Raw genomic sequence first — 6000 nt, 5'->3', positions numbered from 1 at the left:
AGATAAGTAATAGTAGAGAACTTCTCAAACCTAGAAATAGACATCAATATTCAAGTACAAGAAGATAATAGGACATCAAGCAGATTTAACCTAAAGAAGACTATCTCAAGACATAACTGAACTCTGAAAAGTCAAAGATAAAGAAAGGATTCTAAAAGCAATGAGAAAAGAAACAAATAATGTACAATGCAGCAGACTTTTTAGTGGAAACTTTACAGTCTAAAGGAGAGTGCCATAACATATTTACAGTGCTGAAAGGAAAAAACTTTTACCCTAGAAGAGTGTATCCAGTGAAAACATTCTTCAAACATGGAGAAATAAATACTTCCCCAGACAAACAAAAGCTGAAGGATTTCATCAATACCAGGCCTGTCCTAGAAGAAATGCTAAAGGGAGTACTTCAATCAGAAAGAAAAAAACATTAATGAGCAATAAATAATCACCTGAACATATAAAATTCACAGGTAACAGTAAGTACACACAAAAACACAAAATATTATAACATTGTAACTATGGTGTATAAGCTACTTTTATCATAACTAGAAAAACTAAACAATGAACTGATAAAAAATAATAACTACAACAGCTTTTCAAGACATAGTAAAGACAATAACAAATATAAACAACAAAAAGTTAAAAGGTAGGGGGATGAAGTTAAGGCACAGAGTTTTCTTTTTGTTTGTCTATACAAATAGTGTTAAGTTGTTATCAGGTAAAAATAATGGGTTGCAACATAGTATTTGCAAGCCTCATAGTAACTTCAAACCAGAAAACAAAATGGATATACAAAAAATAAAAAGCAAAAAGCAAAAAACTAAATTACATTATCAGATAAAATATTATTCCCTAGAGGAAGACAGAAAGGAAAGAAAGAAAGAAAGAAAGAAAGAAAGAAAGAAAGAAAGAAAGAAAAGAAGACCATACAATAATTAGAAAACAAATAACAAAATGGCCAGAATAACTTTTTACTTATCAAAAATACATTGAATGAAAATGGACAAAACTGTCCAATTAAAAAACATAGAATAACTAGATAGATAAAACAACAAGACTCATTGATCTGTGCCCTACAAGAAACACACTTCACCTATAAACATACACATAGACTGAAAAAAAGGATGAAAAAAATATTCCACACCAATGGAGAAAAAAAAAAAAGCAAGAGTCACTATGCTTATATCAGACAAAATGGATTTCAAGACAAAAACTATGAGATGAGACAAAGAGGGTCACTATATAATGATAAACTGGTCAATTCACCAAGAGGATATAATAATTTTAAATATATGTGCACCCAACACTGGAGAACAAAGATATATAAAGGAAAAATTGTTAGAGCTCAAGAGGGAGATAGGCCTCAACACAATCATAGCTAGAAAGTTCAGCATCTCCTTCTAGCTATGACAGACAAAAAAATCAACAAAAAAACATCAGACTTAATCTGTACTATAGAGCAAATGGATCTAATAGATATCTACAGAATATTTCATTCAACAACTACAGCATAAACATTCTTTTCCTCACCTCACAGATCATTCTCTAGGATAGACCATACATTAGGTCACAAAACACATATTAAATCATTTAAAAAAATGAGATAATATCAAGCATCTTCTCTGACCACAGTGGAATAATACTAGAAATTAATAGCAAGAATTTTGGAAAATACACAAATGGAGACTCAGGATCATCAGGGTGTACAGGAGGCAGGACTAGATTACAGCTCCAACTCAGACAAACAGAGCAGCACGCAGAATTTTAGCATTGTGAATTTTAGCTCCAGAACAACTGTAGAAATAAATCAGGTATCCTGAGTGGACCCACAGACCCTCTGAAGGAAGTGGGAGACCCGGGAGACACTCCAAATACTATGAGTGCCCAAACTGTGGAAGTAGGAAAGGGAGATCCTCCACCCCTGAACACACACCTTCATTGGGAAAGTTGAAGGTCTACTTTGTGAGAAAATATTTTGACCTTAGTTGGAGATGAGTCAATTTAGAGAGCTGAGCAAAATACAGGGGTAGAGGAAGCAGCACAAAAGGCCCTGGGAGCTTGCTGAGTCCCCAAGTAGGCCACTTCTGCCTGGCATCACAGGAATCCTTTGGGAAGACAGCCAGAGATGTGGGAAAAACACCACAGGGAGAAGGAAGTCTCCAGCTAAACTTTGTAACAATTTGAACTGGTCAAGAAGCCTCCTGGTCAAAACTCAGAGGAGGGCACAAATCTGGCATGCAGACTCCACAGGCAGGAGAAGAAATAAAGCCCTTTTCTTTTGGAGCTGGGAGGTGGGTAGCCTGAGGCAAGTTCTCAGCCCTGCTTGCCTACTGCCTGGAAACAGACTTGGTGCTGTTACGGGGGGCATGGTGGGAGTGAGACTGGCCCTTCAAATTGTCTGGGAGTTGGGTGAGGTCTGTGACTGCTGGCTCTCCCCCACTTTCCTGACAACCTGCAGGACTAAGCAAGGACAGCCATAATCTTTCTAGGTACATCAATCCATTGACCTGAGACCTCACCCACATAACCCACAGCAGCTGCAGCAAGACCCACCCAAAGAGAGTCTGAGCTCAGACAGGTCTAGCTCTGCCCCTACCAGATGGTCCTTTTCTACCAATCCTGGTAGCAGAAGACAAAGGCCATATACTCTTGGGAGTTCTAGGGCCCCAACCACCACCACTACCACCCCATACTACCACAGCTGATGCTCTCTGGAAAGCACCACCTCCTGGCAGGAGGCCAACCAGCACAAAAATAGAGCATTGAACTACCAAAGCTAAGGACCCTCATGGAATCCATTTCAACCCCCTGCCACCTCCACTGGAACAGGTGCCGGTATTCACAGCTGAGAGACCCATGGACAGTTCATACCACAGGACTCTGTGCAGACAACCCCTAGTACCAGCCTGGAGCCTGGTAGTCTTGGTGGGTAGCTAGATCCAGAAGAGATAACAATCACTACAGCTCAGCTCTCAGGAAGCCACATCCATAGGAAAAGGGGAAGACTACTACATCAAGGGAACACCACGTGGGTCTAGGGTTGAACAACAGCTTTCAACCCTAGACCTTCCCTCTGCCAGAGCCTACCCAAATAAGAGGAAACCAGAAAATCAACTCTGGTAATATGACCCAAAAAAAGGCTCTTTAACATCCTCAAAAAATTACACTAGATCACCAGCAATGGATCCAAACCAAGATGAAATTCATTATTTACCTGAAAAAGAATTCAGGAGGTTAGTTATTAAGCTAATCAAAGAGGCACCAGAGAAAGACAAAGCCCAATGCAAGAAAATCCCCAAAAAAAGATACAAGAAGTGAAGGGAGAAATAATCAAAAAAATAGTATAAATAAAAAAACAATCAAAACTTCTCAGAACATTGGGCAAACCTATAGAAATGGGAAATGCTCTGAAAAGTCTCAGCAATAGAATTGAACAAGTAGAAGAAAGAAACTCAGAACTTGAAGACAAGGTCTTTGAATTAAACCAATCCAACAAAGACAAAGATAAAAGAATTTTAAAGAAATGAAAAAAGCCTCCAAGAAGTCTGAGAATATGTTAAATGGCCAAACCTAAGAATAATCGGTGTTCCTGATCAAGAAGAGAATTCTAAAACATTGGAAAACATATTGGGGGAATAATTGAGGAAAACGTCCCTGGCTTTGCTAGAGACCTAGACACCCAAATACAAGAAGCATAAAGAATAAGCACAAAGAAATTCATCACAAAAGATCACTGCCTAGGCACATTGTCATCAGGCTTTCTAAAGTTAAGAAGAAAAAAAGAAACTTAAGAGCTATTAGAGAAAAGCACTAAGTAACCTATAAAGAAAGACATATCAGATTAACAGAAGAATTCACAACAGAAATCCTACAAGCTAGAAGGGATTAAGGCCTTATTTCAGCCTCCTCAAACAAAACAATTATCGGCCAAAAATTTTGTATCCAGCGCAACTAAGCATCCTATATGAAGGAAAGATACAGTCTTTTTCAGACAAATGCTGAGAGAATTCACCACTACCAAGCCACCACTACAAGGACAGCTAAAAGGAGCTCTATATCTTGAAACAAATCCTGAAAACACATCAAAACAGAACCTCTATAAAGTATAAATCACACAGGACCTATAAAACAAAATACAAGTTAAAAAGCAAAAACAAAAAACAAAGGTAAACAGGCAAAAAATAGCACGATGAATGGAATGGTATCTCACATCCCAATACTAATATTGAATGTAAATGGCCTAAATGCTCCACTTAAAAGATACAGAATCTCAGAAGAAATAAGAATTCACCAACCAACTATTTGCTGTCTTCAAAAGACTCACCTGACACATAAGGACTCACATGAACTTAAAATTAAAGGAGTTGAAAGAGGCATTTCATGCAAATGGACACCAAAAATAATCAGGGGCAGCTATTCCTACAGCAGACAAAACAAACCTTAAAGCAACAGCAGTTGAAAGAGACAAAGGACATTATATAATGGTAAAAGGCCTTGTCCAACAAGAGAATATCACAATCCTAAACATATATGCACCTAACACTGGAGCTCCCAAATTTATAAAACAATTACTAATAGACTTAAGAAATCAGATAGACAGCAACACAATAATAGTGGGGAATTAATACTCCACTGATAGCACTACATAGGACATTAAGACAGAAGGTCAACAAAGAAACAATGGATTTAAAGTGTACTTTGGAACAAATGGACTTAACAGATATATACAGAACATTCCATCCAACCTCAGAATACACATTTTATTCAACAGCACATGGAAATTTCTCCAAGATAAACCATATGATAGGCCACAAAATGAGCCTGAATAAATTCAAGAAAATTGAAGTTATATCAAGCACTCTCTCAGACTGTAGTGGAATAAAACTGGAAATCCACTTCAAAATGAATCTTTGAAACCATGAAAATGAATGGAAATTAAATAACCTGCTCCTGAATGGGCATTAGATCAAAAACAAAATTAAAATACAAATTAAAAGGTTATTCAAACTGAATGACAATAGTGACACAACCTATGAAAACCTGTGGGATACAGCAAAGGTGGTGCTAATAGAAAAGTTAACAGCCCTAAATGTCTACATCGAAAAGACTAAAAGAGCCAAAACTTACAATCTAGGGTCACACCTCAAGGAACTAGAGAAACAAGAACAAATCAAGCCCAAAGCCAGCAGAAGAAAGGAAATAACCAAGATCAGAGAACTAAATGAAATTAAAACAAAACAAAATAAAATACAAAAGATAATTTGTTTTAAAAAAGCTGGTTCGTTGAAAAGATAAAGTTGATAAACTGCTAGCAAGATTACCCAGGAAAAGAAGAGAGAAAATCCAAATAACCTCAACAAGAAATAAAACGAGAGATAGTATAACTGGCACCAAAGAAATACAAAAGGTCATTCAAAGTTACTCTGAACACTTTTATGCACATAAACTAGAAAACCTATAAGAGATGGATAAATTCCTGGAAAAATACAATGCTCCTAGCTTAAATCAGGGGGAATTAGACACCCTGAAGGCACTAATAAAAAGCAGCGAGATTAAAATGGTAATTTAAAAAATAGAAACAAAAAAATGTCCAGGACCAGATGGATTCACAACAGAATTCTATCAGACATTCAAAGAAGAACTGGTACCAATTCTATTGACACTACTTGACAATAGAGAGAAAGAAGGAACCCTCCCTAATTCATTCTATGAAGTCAGTGTCATCCTCATACCAAAACCAGGAAAGGACATAAGCAAAAAAGAAAACTACAGACCGATATCCCAGATGAACATAGATGCTACAATCCTTAAAAAAAAATATCTAACCAAATCCAACAACATATCAAAAAGATAATCCATCATGATCAAGTAGGTTTCACACCAGGGATGCAGGGATGGTTTAACATATGCAAGTCAATAAATGTGATACACCACATAAACAGAATTAAAAACAAAAATCACGTAATCATCCCAATAGATGCAGAAACACCATTCAACAAAATCTAG

This window comes from Nomascus leucogenys, chromosome X, assembly GCF_006542625.1.
Source record: "Nomascus leucogenys isolate Asia chromosome X, Asia_NLE_v1, whole genome shotgun sequence".
Lineage (NCBI taxonomy): Eukaryota > Metazoa > Chordata > Mammalia > Primates > Hylobatidae > Nomascus > Nomascus leucogenys.
Note: the sequence above shows the minus strand (reverse complement) of the source record.